This window comes from Lissotriton vulgaris, chromosome 1_1 (genome assembly GCF_964263255.1).
Source record: "Lissotriton vulgaris chromosome 1_1, aLisVul1.2, whole genome shotgun sequence".
In the NCBI taxonomy this organism is placed as follows: Eukaryota; Metazoa; Chordata; class Amphibia; order Caudata; family Salamandridae; genus Lissotriton; species Lissotriton vulgaris.
The window spans coordinates 1,063,902,481-1,063,925,186 of NC_141685.1; positions in this window are offsets into that span (position 1 = coordinate 1,063,902,481).

Here is a 22,706-nt window from a genome sequence, read left to right on the forward strand (position 1 = left end):
GAGGCTGAATACCTCCAAATACCAGAGAATACATTTCTGAGAAATGTGTTATTAGTCCCTCAATCCTCAATCATCACCTTCTTACATTATTTATCAGGAACTGGGTATTGGTTTGTGTCGGATCTGATTGGAATGGCACCACTACTTAAATGGATAAGGATCTGGACAAACCCAGAATTAGAGATGAATCGTGAAATTGTTCAGGACTTTTTATCCCTGGATAGAGCAAGCATTATTTCTTGGTTATGTTATGGTCAGAAGTTAACATTGAAATTAGGGCACCCAGAATTGTTTAATTCACAAAATAAGCTATCTAAGGAGGATTTATCATGGGTCAAGAAACATTTCTTATGTATGATACAAACAGAAAGAGAGGTCAGAGAGTTGACGAAATCAACGGTACACGCCTATTCACGCCTGAAAACAAACTCAGGAATAGAACTCTATCTAAATGAAGTAACAAAACCCTACCACCGCTTTCTTTTACCAAGATTGAGATTTCATTATTTGCATTTTTTATTGTCAGAACCGCAGGGGTGGAAAGGGGGAAGATTTGGGTCCCTGTTCCTGTGATAATTTTCCACCCAAGACACTTCGCACTTTATCATGTTTTATGACCATTATTGTCATATTTGCAAGCTTTTTTGTACCTATTTTAAAGAATAAAGGTTTTGTGCAGGTAAAGCCTGCTCTAGTATATTTACAGATGTTGAATAATGTATGAGAAACTTTTAATATTGCTAGATTTTTAATTGCGGTGGTTAGAGAAAAGAAAAAAACGGGACCTCATTAACTGTAATGTGTTAACTCTTTTACAAATATAAGGAGAAGAAAGCTTAAGTGGATGCTCTTAGTACATAAGATTAACTTGGAAAGGAACTGGCACAAGATTTTATCTGTATATCATAAAGAGAGGGGCTTTTGTATTCTTATATTTATTGTGCATAATAATATTTGCAATTAACTTTGTTTATGTGTTGTTGTTTTCAAATGATTTTTGTAGTGTACTTTTAGGGTCTAAATTAACCAAATAAAGTGATTATGATGATGACAATCTACAGCCTTTCCTTTCACACCAACATGATTGTCACATAGCTCATTTAACAAAATCCCCTCACTTTGCAGTCAAAGAAATAAAAGTAAACCCCAATTAAGTAACAGTTGTGTTCCCCACCTGGGAGAGTGTGGGCAGGGTTTGCCTGCACTCTCCTGATCGAACCCTGGGGAATGGGATCCCTTGGGATGATGTACGGCCGGTGAGGGGGAGCTCAAAGCCCCCTGCCCGCCGAAAACCTCAATGTCTATAGGGGGGTGCTGGGGGTCTCAAAGAGGCCGGAAGTGGGCAACATGCCCCCCACTTTAAAAATACGACTAGGGCCTGGGGAAGGGGTTACTGAGGTCTAATAAGGCTCAGAGAGGGGGGGAGGCTCAGTGAGGTGGAGCGCATGCTTTCTCTCTTAAAAATACAATGCGCTGACCCCCTGAGCCCAGCCCAGCCCTGGGGGCTGAAGCTCAAAATGGGCAGGTGCCTGCAAATTTTTTTGGTCTGGGGATTCTCTGTGGATTTATGGCGCTGAGAAAATCAAATGTTTTGGCACCTCTGGTGCCCCTTCCAGGCCTAGGGGGACAGGGAATCACTACCCTGTCTCCCCTATATATTTTCTTGTCATTGTTGACAGGACGGAGCCCTTGTGTCCTGAAATGGCTGCCCCCACATCTTTGTTGATGGGTAACAGCCAATTAGATAAAATCTCGCCCTGTCATGTCTTTGGTCTAAACTCCCTTTAGAACAGTGGATCTTGGCGTTAGAAAATACTAAGCCGATCCCTAACCCAGATCCTATAATTACTAATGAAAATTTTAATAAATGGATGGAGCGTTCACTAGACCGGGTTCTCCTGAAGAAATGGACCAATAGAAAGGCATGCTTATATTATGAAGAAAGAATTTCCTTGGCAGCAAATTACCCTCGCAAATTTTTTTACATTGCGAAAAAACTGCTTATAGCCCCCCTATCTCCAGCCACATCTGATGCTACCGGCTTACGTTGTAACAATCTGGCAGATTTTGTTTATGACAAAATTCAAAACATTTATATGTCATTTCCCCTTGCTTATGCCATAGCAATCCCCAAACATTGGATATTAGTCCTCAGAGCAGGGAACACTACTTGGAGGTAATTCCCTTGATGGACTCTGAATCATTCAAAACCATTTCGGCACTCGTGAAGTGTGGGTCGCCTAGAGACCCAGCTCCACCATATATTTTGAAGCAAGCGTCCCTAACTGTCTGCCCTATTATATTGGAGCTGATTAATACCTCAATTTCCACCCACTGGAGTAGTTCTCCCTCCGTGGGAAAGTGCTATGGTGAAGGCGTTGTTAAAAAAGCCTAATCTTGATCCTGATCTCCTAGGAAACTATTGCCCCATCTCGCTTCTCCCAGGAATCATTAAAATTGTGGAAAAACATGTTAATTCAGTACTTTCTACATTCTCAGTCTTCTCCGCTCTTCACAGACTGGCGTTTGACCACTACAGGGAACAGAAACTGCCCTCTTAGAAGTAGTCGAAGAGTCCACGAAGATTCTGGGCGCCAGAGGCACCACTGTTGTTATCCATTTGGACCTCAGTGCAGCCTTCAACACCGTTAATCACCAAATCTTGGTCCATAGACTCAGACATTTGGGGGTGACTGGGGAAGCCATAGTAAAGCTGCAATAATTCTTGGAAGATAGATCCTTACAGGTTTTCAAAGGTGATGTCACCTTAAAATGGATGCCCCTTCGCTGCAGGGTTCCACCGGGATAGTCCCCGAGTCCCACCCTATTCAATGTTTATATGAGCCCGCTAGCAGAGATTGTGCTTCCTTTTAGGGTTCATTTAGTAACCTACGCAGAGAAGACTCAACTTGTCATGGCACTGAACCATTCTGAAAATTCCACTCTTGGCCTTCGTCCTTATTTAGAGGCAGTAGCCAAGTGGATGAATCACTCCTATTTGAAGTTGAATGGAGAAAAGACAGAGATGATGCTTCTAGGGAATCCTTCCTTTTTTAAAGCAGAAGTAATGTGGCCAGCCTATCTGGGCTCCGTTCCTGCTCCCAAGACCAAGATGAAAAGTCTAGGTATCTGGCTTGATCGAGATCTGAGCTTTAAGGTACAGGCGTGGAATGTGGCAGCTTCCTGCTATGGCATCCTAAGGATGCTTCGGAAAGTCCTCCCGCTTCTTCCCTTCCTTGCAAGAAAGCTTATGGTCTAGGCGCTCATTCTTTCTCGCCTGGACTAGAGGAATGCTCTTTATTGAGGAGCCCCATGTGGTACCATCTCAAAACTCCAGACGGTGCAAAATTGCGCAGTGTGGATGCTTCTTGGGATTCTGAACTGTCAATCTGCAAAACCAGCCCTGAAATCTCTCCACTTGCTCCCTATTCAGGAGAGAGTTAATTTTAAGGCCATGTGTATTGTCCACAAGATGCTAGTAGGGATGGAACCAGCCATCAACTAGTCCATTGTCCTGCCATACCTGGTGAATAGACGCCTGCGTTCGGACGACCTGCATCTTGCCGTAGTTCCCAGGATCAACAAGGCCGCCTGTTTTCTTACAATGCTGCCAGGATGTGGAATACTCTTCCACTTTGATTACGTAGGGAATCCAATCATTTAACCTTTCATAAACTTCTAAAAACTTGGCTCTTCTCTTAATGTGGTTGTGGTGTCTACTGTGTTTTACCAGTGTTAGCGCTGGGATGCCCCTGGGTAGCTAGGAGCTTAATAAATGCTTTTTTCATTTCATTTCATCTTTTGATCAGTTAAGATACATGGATACTCCTTGGTGTGATATATACACTTATTTTAGACCTTAATTTCTTCAAAGCTACTGAATAGATTTATACCAAATCACAATGAGCATTGGCAAAGCCAGTAGGTCTCAGCTATGCCAGCACTATTGGCTTTGTCAATATATTTTAGACATGTTGTGCAATAGCGCAGTTACTTTGAAAATTGGCTAAAAGTTTGAAAAATATGCACCTTGATGCAACTATCACAGGCCTCATCATAACACTTGTATTTCTGGTGAGAGAGGGGCAATCAGAAACGAGAGGAAGAAGAGGAGGAGGAGGCAAGCAACAATGACGGAAGTGGCTAGGGGTGACAAACAACAACGATGAGAGATGGGTAGGGCGAAGAGGCAAGCAACAACTGTGGGAGGGGTGCAAACAATAATGACAGGAGGCCATGAAACAACAAAGGCATGTGGACAGGAGCAATTAATAATGGACAAGCAACGATGACGAGAAAGCAAGAAAATAAAGAGTACCTGAATCCAAGTACGAGCAGCGGAAGGACACCCTCCAATGCTTCATCGAAGGGACAAACACACAAAAAGAAAGGGACAACGGAACGTGATGACCAACAAAATGCACGGAAATAAGAGTGATGATGAAGCCAACTAATGGTAAGTAATGGGCAGACTCTAAGCACCTTTTAAGTCTAAGTTAACAAACGATCTCACAAGTGACAGCACATGCACTGTCTCAGACGTTTTGTCTCCAAAACCAAAAGTGGATGTGATTCCCCAAATATCCTGCCTTTTCAACACTGTGAGAACTTCTATTAGTAGACATCACCCACTGTTACGTGCTGAAGTATGTCATGTAAAACATCATCCACTGCAGTGCAATCATGGTGCTTGCCAAGTGAATCTATTTTGTATTTTTCTCCCTCACCCCAGAATTATAGTGCACCTCACACGAAGTTAACCTGAGAAAACTTTTAGAATGAAACATTTGTTGATAAGAAGCAAAAACTGACTTGTAAAAGATGCATTTTCTATTTTCTGTTCAGAAAAAAAACCCTGCCAAGGTGCAATATGTAAGTACCTGGCACTGTGACAAAAGTAAATCTTGCAAATAAATGCATCTTTCAAAATAAACAAGCTTAGGAAAATCCAATAGGCCTGTCCTTAACTAGCTGATGCAATAGTTTTTTTATTTTTTTATTATGGTTTTAGCCAATACAATTTGATTTTGGTAAAAAATGATGCAAAATGTTTACATATGGGGGCTTTCAATGAGCTCTCTTCGTCCACTGATCTGTTGTATCATGTACACACGTCTTCTGCCCACTCTAGCATTCAGAACCCCACAATCTGAATTTAGTGCAGATTCATAAAGTACATTTTTTTTAATTTATTTCCTGTGGTCAAATAATGTGAATAATTTAATAAATTATTATCAGTTAAACACTTTATTTCAGTATCCAGGGCCATAAAAGCAAATACATCATTAATAATCAACCGTATGCTCAACATTACATGGTTAGAATAACAGCGATATAAAAACCACGTCGACATGACCTTCCCCAAGGCAGTATACAGAGAACTATTCACATGCCTCCCCATACAGAATAAAGTGCATATCCAATAGGGTATCACCGGTCAAGCATATTAAGAAAGAGCAAGCGCGGTAAACAAATCTATATTAAAAAAAAAAACAAAAAAACATGGGACCAGGAAATATAAATTCGCAAAAAATCAAGAAACGTACAGCACGCTAAACCAGTTATCCTGGCCTTGCCCAAGTCTTCCAGCCTAAGATGGTAAAGGGCCACACGTTCATTTAATGCCACGTGGCCAGACCACACATTTGCTAAAGCAGGAGACCCTGATATTTCCTTGTCACTCCCTCTGCTAGTAAGAATCTGTTAAAACAGAAAACTGTTTGCCTATTATATTATTGATTATAAACCTGAAGATAATATTCCTTTTGTTTGATACTTCCTTAAGAAGAGTTTTTTGGGCACCTTACAGAACAGCAGGAGATGTAGGCGGGGAGAAGTGAGTTCTAGTTTTTCAGTGACTTCCGGTGAAAGACTGATTGTCATTTTGGTTTTTGTTAAAATCATGTATATAATATACCCACTTCTAGGGGCTTTCAGACACCCCTCTTCGTTCACTGGTCTGTTATTGTGTCACTCACATTGTTCATCCACCCACTACAGCTTACATCACTGGGCAAAGTGTAGGCCACTTCAGCCATTGGCTATCTTCACAGCATGTGATGGCACTCTGTTCATTCACAATGAGCACATCCACACACAAAGTAGTTCCCTTAAGTGCCAGAAACTAATATAAGAAAGAATTATTTGGGAGACAAAACAAACATATTTTTTGCTTTTAGCAGATGTTTATTTATTTATGCTGCTTGGGGCCCCACTATACCCCCAGAAATAAGGTTTTACAAAACCCATGGCAAACTAAAGCAAGCACTGACAAAGCCAAAAGGCTGGTAATGAAGGGCAGACTTATGGACTAGACCAATCCCTTTTTTTCCTGCAGCCTTATGCCACTAAAAGAAAAAAAACAGATGACGTCCATTGCTTGCAATTATTGTTTTTTAAAAAGCGTTAAACATCACTTGTCATTTTAATAGAACAGCATGGGTGCTTCCTGGCAGGTAGGTAAAATTACTTGAAGTGGCTTTCAGACAGCCCTTTTCATCCATTGGTGTCACTTGTGTGTTGTTGTACTATTCACGTTTTTAGGTCTCCACTATTCTATCCCGTTAGGGATTGAATAGGCGAGATTATAGTAAGCAGTCCGAAAAGTCTACCTAGCCTGCGGATCACGTACAGTTCATGTGAGGCAGGCGTGTGCGGCAGGCGCGTGCACATCAAGCACCATCAGCCTCGGCATCAGACTTCAAAGGAAGCCGCTCGCACACCACCATTTGTCTGAGCCTCGGCATCAGACTTCAAAGGAATCCGCTCCCAAGCTGCTCCCCCGCCCCCCCCATTAGACTTCAAAGGAATGCGCTCCCGCTCCCCCGCCTCCCCCGACACAGCAATGCCGAGAGCTTGTTAGGTCTCGACTAATCTATCCTATTAGGGATTGAATAGGCGAGATTATAGTAAGCAGTCCGAAAAGTCTACCTAGCCTGCGGATCGCGCTCAGTTCATGTGAGGCAGGCATGTGAGGCAGGCGCGTGCCCATCAAACACCATCAGCCTCGGCATCAGACTTCAAAGGAATCGGCTCCCAAGCCGCTCCCCCGCCCCCCCTAATCAGACTTCAAAGGAATGCGCTCCCGCTCCCCCCCCCCCCCCCCCGCCACAGCAATGCAGAGAGCTTGGGTTTTTTTGCATCCAATTCTTGGGCAAGCTGTGTTTTGTTCGGCGTTCTCTGCACCTTTCTCGTTTTTTTTCTGGACGTAAGTGAAAGCCAACCGCGCTAGTTTACAGTAGCCTTGCTCCTCAAATGCTGTTGCTGTGTTTTTAGGTCTCAACTATTCTATCCCGTTAGGCAGGGGTTCCCAAACTTTTTTGACCCACGGCTCCCTTGACCAATTGGCCTCCAGGCGTGGCTCCCCATTACATTACTTTTACCAGGTCTCTGTAGCCCTTCCATTTTAATCTCAGCCAAAACCAGCCAGGGACCTGGGATGCCGCAGCGCACAGCTTAGGAACCACTGCTGTACATGTTCCTCCACCATTTCAGATGAACATGTCCACTGGTTCCCCTTTCCCTAGTCTTCCTATGCCTTTTTTGTCCCTTTTTATTTCCACTCATATCAACCCTCTCCCTCTTACAGTTCCACAAAAGGCTCTATATTTAGCACTTATGTACTCACTGAACTGTAAACTCTCATTTTCCCTTTTGCTTAAGTCTCCCCTACAGTACCTTGACTTCTCTTCTTCAATTCTTAGGAACAATAGTCTTTAAGTGATAACCCTGTACCTCACCAACATTTACATTAAAAATCATGTTGCTAAAGAATGCATTTCCCTGGTAATTTGTGATTCTCTCACTTTGGTGAAGGAGGGATGAAAGGGAAATCCAAGGTTCTCATTGTGTGTTGCACTGTGGATTGGCCCTCAGGAGGAAGATGAACTAGTTTATCCACACGTAATGGGCAACCTTGGGGTCTGCAAAGAATACTGAAGGAGTGGTATGACAGACGTGTGTACTAAAGCTGGCCTTAAGGCTGTTTAATCCTTGGACTTGAACACAAATGCTGTGGCCTCTTAGTTGTCCTTAAAAAGATAGTTTGGTCAGGGAATGGAGTGACCATGGAGCCTCCATGGAAGTGTTAATAATCTGAAGCTGTTTTGTTTAACAAATAGAGAACAGGGCAGTAGTATTTATACTTGCTGATGAGGGTGAACTGATTCTGGGTATGCTTGATGGACTTGAGAAGGTTGGCTCAACAGCAGAATTAAACTGACTGCTTCAGAGCTGGTAGAAAGAAGGTAATGCAATCCATGACTTGACCTCAAACATAAGGACACTAGGTAGAACAAAGAAGTATAAGAAGTTGATTCGTCAGAAATCATACATTCAAAACATTTTCTTTTTTGTTCTAAAAAAAGTGCCAAGGAAAATAATGGTTCTATAATTTAAAGCTTAACATCAGACCACTCTGAAAAATTCTTAGCCTAAACTTTATACAACATAGAACCCATTTATAAAAATTGTATGTTTGTATTTATCTTCAAACAGACAAAAACTCCCTAATAAAACAATCAGAAAAAACGGCACAGGGCACAATGCACTGTCAATACTGACCAGACACATGGAACACAGTATGTAATGTGATATTATTTTGTATACATCTTGTGAACCACTTGAGTAAGGAGGACACTTGGTCAATAAGTAGCCTATCAAAATATAACTTTGTATGCATCTTCATAGATATATTTTCAACTAATGTAAAAGAAAGATCAGGTGTGACTAGGGAAAAATGGCATCCGTACCAGTAATACGGGAGGAACATACATTGGGAAACAACTGATTGGTTCATGTATCAAAATAAATCTGGCATGTAGGCTAACAGCTAAAAGCTTGTCATCTCTGTTCTTTGTTTTATTTTTAATAAAAGATTGGATTTAAAAAATGAATTATAGTTATGTACTTATCGTGTGTGAAAACAGTGTACTGCAAGTGGGTGTGCCGCTTATTCACATGGGTACATTTTCATTCCAGGCTCGTGTACAGGGGTTAATTGCTCTTTCCGTAGAAATGTCGGGGTTTTTTCTTTTAACCCCTTCACTGCGGTGGCTATTCCGCCGCAGTGCTAGGGGGGCGGGGCGGCCGCATGCTGGTGACGGAACCGCTCCGTCACCAGCGTCGGTTGACCTGTGCTTGTGACGGAGCGGTGTCGTCATGGCCCGCCCCGCTCAATAGAACGTCAGCGCAGGCGCGAAATTCGCACCGCGCAGGTGCGCCGAGCGGGCCATGACGGAACCGCTCCGTCATCAGCACAGGTCACCCGTAGCTGATGACGGAGCGGTTCCGTCATCAGCACTCAACGGGTTAAAAACAAGAGAGCCAGCTTTGAGATACCATGTCTGTTATGTCTCCTGGCTCATCCTGGACCTCACTGGATGACCCCTGCTGTAACAACTGCTTGCACTTGCCCTCCTATGAATTTAAATGAACCACAGCTCTTTAAATGTCAGGAGATCCTCTTCCTCTGTGCCCCTTTTGGTTGCTGTTGTTGAAAGCTTCACAGTCACTTGTAACGCTGGCTCTGCATCACTCCAGAGGTCCAGACGCTGCACAGATCGATGCTGTCGCAGAAATAAAAGGATACATCTTCCAGATCCTGAAGTCATCCGAAATAGTGCAACAACCGTACACTTTGCATGTAAACATGAATGACAATGGGTCCTCTGCAATCCTATGGGTGTTTAACTTGCGTGTCTTTTGAAGACACTCACCAGTATGTTTTGTTTTCGGCATTATGGTGATTTGGACCATTTGCCATTCCAGTGCTTGAGGTGGAATCTGAAATTACAGCCAGTGAGAACATTGCCTTTACAGCTAACTCAGCCTGCTATCCGATCCATGTGCGGCTGGCAATTTCTTCCAAGGCTATGGGTGTTTATATTCTGGTGCGGCCTGGTGTGGTACGCGTCGGAGTGGGTTATATATTTTTTCAAAGCACGTGCTGGCTTTAGCATAAGAGAAGATTGCCTGCTTTAATGTCTCCTGCTCTCCCGTGCATTGTCAAAAGGCAACTGCACCACCTAGTGGTCATCAGACACAACGCACTAGGTCTGCACTCCAGAGCCAGGTGTAATTCACGATGCACTCTGCTCAGCAACTGTGACCGTGGTGCCCCTGGATGGTTTTTTCAGCGCACCAGGGTTCCGCGGCACACAGTTTGGGAACTACAGCCGTTAGGGATTGAATAGGCGAGATTATAGTAAGCAGTCCGAAAAGTCTACCTAGCCTGCGGATAGCGTACAGTTCATGTGAGGCAGGCGTGTGTGGCAGGCGCCTGCACATTAAACACCATCAACCTCGGCATCAGACTTCAAATGAAGCTGCTCGAACACCACCAATTGTCTGAGCCTCAGCATCAGACTTCAAAGGAATCGGCTCCCAAGCCGCTCACCAACCCCCCCGTCCCCCCCCCGCCCCCCCCCCCCATCAGACTTCAAAGGAATGCACTCCCCGGCCGCAGCAATGCCGAGAGCTTGGTTTTTTTTGCATCCATTTAGCGGGGAAGCCGTGTTTTGTTTGACGTTCTCTGCACCTTTCTCTTTTTTTTTCTGGACGAAAGTGAAAGCCTACCGTGCTTGTTTACAGTAGCCTTGCTCCTCAAATGCTGTTACTGTGTTGCCATCTCTCTAGGGACACTCAGCTTGAAACTACTCGACTTGCTAGCTGCAATGCTACATCCGCTATGCTTTGCCTCTAGACATGTTGATCCCTCGCAGACTGTGCTGAGTCTGCCCCTCCTGATTCTGAAACTGACCAACGCAGTCACCAAGCAGTCTCTTCTCTCTGTCTTATGTAGTCTGCCCTGCCAACATTTACTTTGGACCCCCACCCTCACACCTCCTCACCCTCATAAACCCTCACACACCCTCACTCACCCTCACACCCTCACCCATCCTCACTCACCCTCAAACCCTCACCCTCACCCCCCTCACCCTCACAACCCTCACCCTTACCCCCCTCACCCTCACAACCCTCTCACCATCACTCACCCTCTCACCCACACTCACCCCCTCACACCCCCATATACCCTCACCCTCACACCCCTCACCCTCACACCCCCTCACCCTCACACAACTCCTCACCCTCACCCCCTCACACACCCTCACCCTTACTCTCACCCCCTCATCCTCACCCTCACACACCCTCACCCTCACACACCCTCACCCACCCTCTCACCCTCACCAACCCTCTCACCCTCACACACCCTCTCACCCTCACATCCCCTCACCCCCACATCCCCTCACCCTCACATCCCCTCACACCCTCACACTCACACCCCCTAACCCTCACACCCCCCTCACTCACCCTCTCACCCACCCTCTCACCCTCACCCACCCTCTCACCCTCCCACCCTTTCACCCTCACACACCCTCTCACCCTCTCACCCTCACAACCTTTCACCCACCCTCACCCTCACACACACTCACCCTCACACACCCCCTCAGCCTCACCCCCCCCTCACCCTCACACTCCCTCACTCTCACATCCCCTCACCCTCAAACCCTCACACACCCCCTCACCCTCACACCCCCTCATCCTCACTCACCCTCACACACCCTCTCACCCTCAAACACCCTCTCACCCTTACACACCCCCTCACCCTCACACCTCCACCCCCTCACCCTCATCCACCCCCTCACCCTCACACCCACTCACCGTCACACCCTCACCCTCACACACCCTCACACCCTCACCCTCACACACCTTCTCACCCTCACACCCCCTCATCCTCACACCCCTCACCCTCACACCCCTCACCATCACACACCCTCACCCTCACACACCCCCACCCTCACACCCTCACAACCCCACCCCCTCACCCCCACAACCCCACCCCCTCCCTCTCACACCCCCTCACCCTCACACCCCCTCACCCTCACACCCCCACACCCTCTCAACCCTCCCCCTCACACACCCCCTCACCCTCACACCCCCTCACCCTCACGCCCACTCACCCTCACACCTCCTCACCTCCTCAACCTCACACCCTCACACACCCTCACCCTCACACCCCCTCACCCTCAAACCCACTCCCCCTCACCCTCACACACCCTTACCCACCCTCACCCTCACACCCCCTCACCCTCACACCCTCACACACCCTCACCCTCAAACCGCTCACACCCCTCACACACCCTCACCCACACACCCTCACACCCCCATCCACCCTCAGTCACCCTCACAACCCTCTGACCCTCACTCACCCTCTCACCCTCACTCACCCACACACCCCCACACACCCTCCCCCTCAAACCTCCTCACCCTCACCCTCACACCCCCTCACCCTCACACACCTCCTCACCCTCAAACCCCCTGACTCTCACACCGCCTCACCCTCACACACCCTCATCCTCAACCTCACACACGCTCACCCTCACACACCCTCTCACCCACACACACCCTCACACCCCCTCTCACCCTCACACACCCTCTCACCCTCACACACCCTCTCACCCTCACACCCTCTCACACCCTCACACACCCTCTCACCCTCACACACCCTCTCACCCTCACACCCACTCACCCTCACACCCCCTCACCCTCACACCCCCTCACCGTCAAACCCCCTCACACCCTCACATACCCCCTCTCACACCCTCTCACCCTCATACACCCTCACCCTCACACACCCTCACACACCCTCACACCCGTCACCCTCACCCCTGTCTCCCACACGTTCACACCCCATCACCCCCACACCCTCTCACCCTCAGCCTCACTCACCCTCACAACCCCACCCCCTCACTCACACAGCCCTACACCCTCCCCCTCACACACCCCCTCACACCCCCACACCCTCGCACACCTCACCCTCACACCCCCTCACCCTCACCCTCACACCCTCACACACCCTCACAGACCCTTACCCTCACACCCCCTCACCCTCACACACCATCACCCTCACACACCCTCACCCTCACATCCCCTCACCCTAATACCCTCACACCCCCTCACCCTCACACTGCCTCACACCCCCTCACCCTCACACCCCATCACCCTCACACACCCTCGCCCTCACACACCCTCACACACTCTCACTCACCCTCACACCCCCTCACCCTCTCACCCTCACACACCCTCACTCACCCTCACACCCCCTCACCCTCACACACCCTCACCCCTTCACCATCATACACCCTCACACCCTCACACAACCTCACACCCTCACACCTCCTCCCCCTCACACCCCCTCACCCTCACCCTCACACATCCTCACCCTCACCCTCACACCCCCTCACCCACCCTCACTCACACCCCCTCACCCTCACACCCCCTCACCCTCACTCCCTCTCACCCTCACACACCCTCAACCTCACACCCCCTCACTCACCCTCACACACACACACACACACCCTCACCAGCATAGCATAAAAAACATAGCATAGCATAACAAAACACAGCATAGCATAACAAAAAAAAGTATAGGATAGCAAAACATATCATAGCATAACAAAACAAAGCATAGGATAGCAAAACAAAACATAGCATAACAAAACAAAACATAGCATAGCAAAACACAACAAAGCATAGCATAGCATAACAAAACACAACAAAACATAGGATAGCATAACAAAATATAGCATAACAAAAGAAAGCATAGCATAACATAAAGCATAGCAAAACAAAACATGGAATAGTATAACAAAACATAGCGTAGCATAACAACACAACAAAACATAGCAGAACGAAACATAGCATAACATACCAAAACATAGCATAACATAACATAAAACAAAGCATAGTATAACAAAACATAGCAAAACACAACAAAACATAGCATAGCATAACAAAACACAACAAAACATACCATACATAACAAAACATAGCATTGCAAAGCATAACTCACCCTCACACACCCTCTCACCCTCACACCCACTCAACCTCACACCCCCTCACCCTCACACCCCCTCACCGTCACACCCCCTCACACCCTCACATACCCCCTCTCACACCCGCTCACCCTCATACACCCTCACCCTCACACACCCTCACCCTCACACACCCTCACACCCGTCACCCTCACCCCTGTCTCCCACACGTTCACACCCCATCACCCCCACACCCTCTCACCCTCAACCTCACTCACCCTCACAACCCCACCCCCTCACTCACACAGCCCTACACCCTCCCCCTCACACACCCCCTCACACCCCCACACCCTCGCACACCTCACCCTCACACCCCCTCACCCTCACCCTCACACCCTCACACACCCTCACAGACCCTTACCCTCACACCCCCTCACCCTCACACACCATCACCCTCACACACCCTCACCCTCACATCCCCTCACCCTAATACCCTCACACCCCCTCACCCTCACACTGCCTCACACCCCCTCACCCTCACACCCCATCACCCTCACACACCCTCGCCCTCACACACCCTCACACACTCTCACTCACCCTCACACCCCCTCACCCTCTCACCCTCACACACCCTCACTCACCCTCACACCCCCTCACCCTCACACACCCTCACCCCTTCACCATCATACACCCTCACACCCTCACACAACCTCACACCCTCACACCTCCTCCCCCTCACACCCCCTCACCCTCACCCTCACACATCCTCACCCTCACCCTCACACCCCCTCACCCACCCTCACTCACACCCCCTCACCCTCACACCCCCTCACCCTCACTCCCTCTCACCCTCACACACCCTCAACCTCACACCCCCTCACTCACCCTCACACACACACACCCTCACCAGCATAGCATAAAAAACATAGTATAGCATAACAAAACACAGCATAGCATAGCATAACAAAAAAAAGTATAGGATAGCAAAACATATCATAGCATAACAAAACAAAGCATAGGATAGCAAAACAAAACATAGCATAACAAAACAAAACATAGCATAGCAAAACACAACAAAGCATAGCATAGCATAACAAAACACAACAAAACATAGGATAGCATAACAAAATATAGCATAACAAAAGAAAGCATAGCATAACATAAAGCATAGCAAAACAAAACATGGAATAGTATAACAAAACATAGCGTAGCATAACAACACAACAAAACATAGCAGAACGAAACATAGCATAACATACCAAAAGATAGCATAAAATAACATAAAACAAAGCATAGTATAACAAAACATAGCAAAACACAACAAAACATAGCATAGCATAACAAAACACAACAAAACATACCATACATAACAAAACATAGCATTGCAAAGCATAACAAAACATAGCATAGCATAACAAAACATAGCATAACAAAACAGCATAGCATAACAAAACACAACAAAACATAGCATAGCATAACAAAACAAAGCATAGGATAGCAAAACTAAACATAGCATGGCATAACAAACAAAGCATAGGATAGCAATACAAAACATAGCATAGCATAACAAAACATAGCATAACATAAAAAACATAGCATAACAAAACACAACAACACATAGCATAACAAAACATAGCAAAACACAACAAACCATAGCATGGCTTAACCCCTTAAGTGCTGCCTCGGTGCATTGGCCGACGGCAGCACTACCTCCCCAGTGCTGCGCACGACCATTGGACGTCCATTCAGCACTAGTTCCAATGGACAGCGCAGCACTGGGGAGGAATGTTTAATAGCATCTATGAGGTTAAAAAAACACAACATAGCATAGCAAAACAAAACATATAATAGCATAGCAAAACATAGCATACTAAACACAACAAAACATAGCATAGCATAGCATAACAAAACATAGCAGAGCAAAACAAAGCATAGCATAATAAAACACAACAAAACATAGCATAGCATAACAAAACATAGCATAGCATAACAAAGCATAGCATAGCATAGCAAAACAAAGCATAGCATAATAAAATACAACAAAACATAGCATAGCATAACAAAACATAGCATAGCATAACAAAGCATAGCATAGCATAACAAAGCATAGCATAGCAAAACATAGCATAGCATAACAAAAAATAGCATAGCATACCAAAACACAGCATAGCATAGCATAACAATTCAAAGCATAGGATAGCAAAACATAGCATAGCATAACACAACAAAACATAGGATAGCAAAAAAAACATAGCATAGCATACAGCATCACTCCGCACCACCACAGCATCACTCAGGGGCACCACAACATCACTATGCACTACCACAGTATCACTGAACGCCACAGCATCACTAGTTCGCCATCACAACATCACTCAGCGCCACCACAGCATCAATCTGTGCAACCATTCAACAACACCTGGTTCAAATATGTTCTCTCAATGTTTCAAGCTTTATTACAAATGTAATAAAAAGATGTTAATATTTCACTTCTGTTCTTGGATTTTCGTCACAGTAAAATACACTGAACATAGTCTTCACAAAAGTTATTTACAACATTTTAAGCTATTGCCATTATAAATTACAATAACTTTTATTTAAGTATTAATTATTGAAAAAAAATTAAAAGCCATTGTTATTTGTAATATCAATACATGTAAGTCACGTAAATACAACACATATTGCATTACAAATGCTGTAGGTGTCACATTTGCGAAACTTTCAACTATTGGCATTGTAAATGACAAAGCTATTAATTTCGCTATTTTCAAAAACAGAACATAAATACAAAAATTGGCATTTACAATACCATTAGCTCAAACTTTCCTAATGCGAGATCTATTGCATTGCAAATGCTTGTTCTTTCTCCCACTGCAGGATACAGCACAGTGCAATGGGTAAAATAAATCTGGCTAACATAAAAAAACATTTTTAGTTTCCAAAAGTTCACAATGCCATGGGAGTCTCTTGCTCTGAAGAGAGTAACTTTGTGTGCAGCGGGCAGCTATGCTCCTTGTGCAAAGTAGAGTGCCATCACTTACAGTGAAGTTAGCCAGAGGCTGAAGCTGGCTGAGCACTGCCCCATGTTGTAAGGTGTAGATGGCGGAAGAATATGAATGATGCAACAACAAACCAATGGATGTAAAGGGCTAGCGGGAAGACCCTACAAGTAATTTTACTATACAAGAAACTTTAGTCAAATGAAATAGAAACAAGCATTTACAATGCAACGGTCTCGCCTTTGTAAAAGTTAGAGCTATTGGAATTGTAAATGACAAATTTTGTATTTATGTGTTGGTTTTGAAAACAGATAAATAAATGGCATTGTCATTTACAATGCCAATAGCTTAATCTCTCACAAATGCGAGACCTATTGCATTTGCACACACACACAGAGCACAAACACACAGACAGAGCCACACACATACACACACAGACAGAGTCACACACAGACAGAGCCACACACAGACAGAGCCACACACAGACAGAGCCACACACTGAAGGTCCCTGGTTCCATTTTGTTTGTAGACTTGGCGAGAAACATCGCCAGCCTCATGTTTTCTAATACAAAATATTTATAAAAGTACACATACGCTCTGTAGGCTTTCTTGGCCCATATTGTATGGACTCATTCCCTGAGGAACTCTGTTCGGGGGCACTCCCAGTCCAGGTTTTTCTCTGCATTTTTGGACGTATAGTTTTGATTTTATAACGGAATCAACAGGACTACAGCTGTAAAGGAGGGAGAAAAAAACGTGACCTGGATCAGACGGACACAGTTGGAACCAGGAACGTATGAGCTGGGTGGGCATACTTTGTTATAGTGCGATTATGAGAAATGGCAGCAAAATTACGTGTATGGGCATAATTTGCTAATTTCATGTCACAAATTAACACAAAAACACTGAATTTACTTCGAGTACTCCAGCATAATTAACATTTCACCGCTAGTTTTCATTCACAAGTGCAACATGGCTATAAATAAAAAGTGACAGTGGCAGAGATGTAAGTGTCTAAGGGTCAGCAGTTTCTTCGTCCCAGTTTTTTTTTAGCTCGCACCAATTACATTCTGGTACTTGTAGTCCTGACTGTGACACTAACTGCAGGTCCCAGAATGCAGATGGGTGTGAACCGTGTGCACATCCCCAGAATGATTTCAAAGTATTGATTGTTACAGTACTGAACTTGTAAATTCTCCAATTTCACACTGCTGTTGTCCTATACCAACCACATTGTGTTTTTCCTGTCCAATTACTTTCATATTGAAGACCGATACATATGGTAACGTGTTATCTGGGAGTGCGGGGACTGAGTCCAGGTATTTTGCAGACAGCGTAACCAACAATATTTAGCTACCACCAGGGGTTTACGCGGGATGAAAACACTGGGGTGGTCTCTCATGGCGATTGGCCACTGTAATTAAGGGCGTGGCTAAAAAAAGCTTAAACTAACATTTTAGCTTAGCAACGTGCCTTGCCCCCCTGGGTTTTTGCTGCCTCTGTCCGTTCATCCCGATATATAACACAAGTAACACTACACCTGCAACCAGCCAGGACTATTGGCTTTGTCAGTGGTTTTCCGTTGCATACCATCAATAAGCAACAACTATTACTTTGTTGTGCTCGGACGTCCTGTTCCGTTCCGATACTCCTCCCCCCTTCCATGAGGCTGATGGCGGCTGACGGCGGCAACATTGTAGCGGCGGCGTTCTGGATCGCCGATCGCGGTATTCTACTCTAAAACTCTGTGAGGACTCTGGAAGGGTAGCTGATCACTCGGAATGCCTAGATTATACTTGTAGACAATTGGAAAACGCTCGGCTCGGTTGGATTACGAGCCCCTCTTCATATCTCACTGACGAGACTGTAATTTGGATGGACTGGGCGATAATGTGCTAAAAAGCAGGTCAGTGGGGGTCACCACGGAAGGGAACTTTCGGAAAATTCATGTAATTCCTGTAATATACAGAACTGTTGATCTGGTGTTGGCTTATTGCTTTTTCTCTGCGTGGGGGACCCTCTCACAGGCTTCACAGGCTACTCTGTTTATGTTAAACTAAGTAGCATAAAACTCCTGTACTCCCTGACCTCAGCAGAAGAAATACTCTTAAAAAACCCCGCAGTCGCAGCTGTTCATACGTTAAGCTTCGACCGCAGTGTGGGTAGGACTATAGGTCCAAGCCTCTTTGCTGATCGCTGTTCTGCTCTGGATAGCTTTGGACTACCTTGGAGTACAAACTTGGCGAGTTGCTCGAATCCCTGATAAATTGAAATGGGGAAACAGTTAACAGCTCGTACCAAAGCAAGAGCGCGTCGTCAACAAATCAAAGAAGGCGTGTGTTAGACGGACCGGGAGGGTCGGCCGAGAATAAGGGGAGAGGTCTCCGGGGAGAGCCGTCTCCAGCGATCGTACAGACGAGTAACTTCCCCCCCACAGATGTACACCACACAAGGATAAGGTTTAACGTTCTTTATAAGCAATTCTCTAAGTACGGTGAAATGGTACAAGGAGGTCTGGACTCAGGGGTCCCCTCGGTTCTAGTCTCTTGGTTGGGAAAGGGGGTAGCGGGACAGTCTTGTTACCAATCTGGTGGATATGGTGATAGATGGATAGCTCACAATCCTCGAGCTCGGCGTTCTAGATGATCGGGCCGCGGCGGAGCCAGCAGGTCCCGAGATGGTTGAAGGTAGCGACGGTCCGCGGCGGAGCCAGCAGGTCCCGATGAAGGTGGTAGTTACAAACGGTCCGCGGCCACGCCAGCAGGTCCCGACGACGATGAAGGTTTCAGAAGGTTGCGGCAGCGCCAGCAGGCAGGACGATAGTTCGCAAGGCAGGGCTACGGCAGCGCCAGTAGTCCGTCAAGGATGAGTTCTTCACTGCGTCTCTCGACTCCAGGATACAACTGCCTTCCTGCTCTGGAGCTGCCCCAGTTATAGGTCTGGCGCCCTTTGATGTCCGGACCCTCGCACTTGGAGGTCGGGAGGTCCGGGATGAGGGAGTCCAGACACCCAGCAGGGGGGTGGAGCCAGCGCCTGGGGGAGCTGGGGGCGATCGGCACCTGGCGGGGGAGAACCATTGACACCTCTTTCTCCCATTGACCTGCCAAGTAGTCCGCTCACCTCCTGGGTGGATGGTGGTGCCGGGATGTCGGGGCCTGGCCAGGCCCAGGGTTAGGGTCGATCGGAGGCTACGCGGCCTCGTGGTGCTGTGTCCAAGATGGCGCCCAGGCCGGGCGAGGGGGCCGGTAGGGAATCGGGCCCATGATGTGGAGATGTCCAGGGGCAGGGGTCCCATATGAGACGGGAAACGGGTGGTTGTTGCGTGTAACACCTGGAGAGCCGGGCTCGGGCCTGGTCGTGCGGGGAGGGAGCAAGCCTTTCACGTGGCCTGTCCAACATGCGTCCCCCCCAGCTGAAGGCGGGGAGAGTCACCCATCCTCTTGGGGACTCTCTTCGTCGAGGCGGAAAAAGCGTGACAGGCCATCTGCGTTGGCGTGGTCTTGCCCGGGTCGATGTTCCACAGTGAAGTCCATCCCCTGCAGGGAGATGGACCAACGCAATAGTTTCGGGTTTTCCCCCCGCATCTGCATTAGCCACTGCAGGGGCCGATGATCGGTCTGTACCCGGAAGTGGGTACCGAAGAGATAAGGCTGGAGCTTTTTGAGGGCCCACACCACGGCGAAGGCCTCCCTCTCGATGGTGCTCCAGCGTTGTTCTCGGGCCAGGAGCCGTCTGCTGATGAAAGCCACTGGCTGGTCAAGTCCTTCGGGGTTCAGCTGGGAAAGGACTGCCCCAATGCCATGGTCGGAGGCATCCGTTTGGACGATAAATTCCCGACTGTAGTCGGGGGCCTGGAGCACAGGGGCGGAGCACATGGCGGCCTTCAGCTTCTCGAAGGCCGCTTGACAGTCTGGGGTCCAGTTGACCTTCTTTGGTTGGTTTTTGGATGTGAGTTCCGTGAGGGGCCCCACAATGCTGCCATAGTCCCTCACGAACCGCCGGTAGTAGCCTGTGAGTCCCAAGAAGGCGCGGACCTCGGTCTGGGTGATGGGGGGCTGCCAAGACTGGATGGCAGCGATCTTGAGTTGCAGCGGGGCCACCAGACCGCTTCCCACCTGGTGCCCGAGATAGGTCACGGACCCCTGGCCAATTTGGCATTTGCTGGCCTTGATCGTGAGGCCGGCTCGTTGGAGGGCCTGCAGCACCTCTCGGAGGTGGTTGAGGTGGTCGGACAAGTGGCGGCTGTACACAGCGATATCGTCCAGGTAGGCGGCGCTGAATTCTTCGAGTCCCGCCAGGGCCTGGTTTACTAGCCGCTGAAATGTTGCTGGAGCATTCTTCATGCCGAATGGCATGACCTTGAAGTGGTAGTGGCCATCAGGGGTGGAGAAGGCAGATCGTTCTTGGGCCCGGGGTGTGAGACCGATCTGCCAGTAGCCCGCTGTCAGGTCGAAGATGCTGAGGTAGCGGGCAGCTCCCATGCGGTCGATTAGTTCATCTGCTCGGGGAATGGGATGTGCGTCGGTTCTGGTGACCGCATTCAAGCCCCGGTAGTCGACGCAGAACCGGAGCTCAGGAGTGGTGCCGGGGGCGGCCGCTTTGGGGACCAGTACCACTGGGCTGGCCCAGGGGCTGTCTGAGGGCTCGATGACCCAGAGCGTGAGCATCTTGGCCACCTCCTCTTGGATGCAGGCCCGTACCCGATCTGGTACGCGGTAGGCCCGATGTCGGATAGGGGGACTGTCTCCAGTGTCCACGTCGTGTAAGCACCAGGGGGTGACCCCTGGGGTGAGGGAGAACAGGGTGGCGAACTGCAGTAGGAGGTCTCGGCAGCCTTGGCACTGTTCCAGGGTGAGGGCCTCCGAGAGTCGGACCCCGTCCACGGAGCCGTCCTTCTCCCGAGTCCGTAGGAGGTCAGGGAGTGGTTCGGAGTCCTCCTCGGCTCCGTTGTCTGTTGCCATCAGGAGGCTGAGCTCCGAGCGCACAAAGTGGGGTTTTAGTCTATTGGCATGGAGGACCCGGAGGGGGTTCCGTGAAGATTCCATATCGATGAGATAGGTGACAGGGCTCTTGCGCTCGACCACTTTGAAGGGCCCTGTCCACTTGTCTTGCAAGGCGCATGGTTCGGTGGGAGACATCACCCACACTTGTTGGCGGGGTTCAAATTCGATGGAGGAGGCGTTTTGATCGTACCACCTTTTCATGTCTTCCTGACTGGCCTCCAAGTTTGCCTTTGCCATTTCTCTGAACCGTCTGGTCTGGTTGCGAAGGGTCAGGAGGTACTTGAAAACATCTGGAGGGTTCTTCAGAGGGGGCATCTCCCAACCTTCTTTGACTAGGCTGAGCGGCCCTCGCACAGGGTGTCCATATAAGAGTTCGAACGGGCTGAAGCCGAGGGACTTCTGGGGGACTTCTCGATAGGCAAAGAGGAGGCACGGCAGTAGCACATCCCACTGGCGACGGAGGGGCTCTTCCAACCCCCCAATCATCCCTTTGAGCGTGCGGTTGAACCGCTCAACTAGTCCGTTTCCTTGAGGGTGATAGGGGGTCGTGAATCGGTAGGTGACCCCACACTGTTGCCAGAGGGACTTCATGTATTTGGAAATAAAGTTTGTGCCCCGGTCGCTGACGACTTCTCGGGGGAAGCCCACCCGGGAGAAGATCCCCATCAAGGCCCGGCCGACTACCGGGGCTGTCACAGTTCGCAGGGGAACAGCCTCGGGGTAGCGGGTGGCGTGGTCCACCAGTACCAGGATGAACCGATGACCTTGTGCTGTACGGGGGTCCAGGGGACCCACAATGTCTATCCCCACCCTCTCGAACGGGGTGGTGACCACTGGGAAAGGTTGCAGAGGTGCTTTAAGCTTGCGGCCGCTCTTCCCGCTGGCCTGGC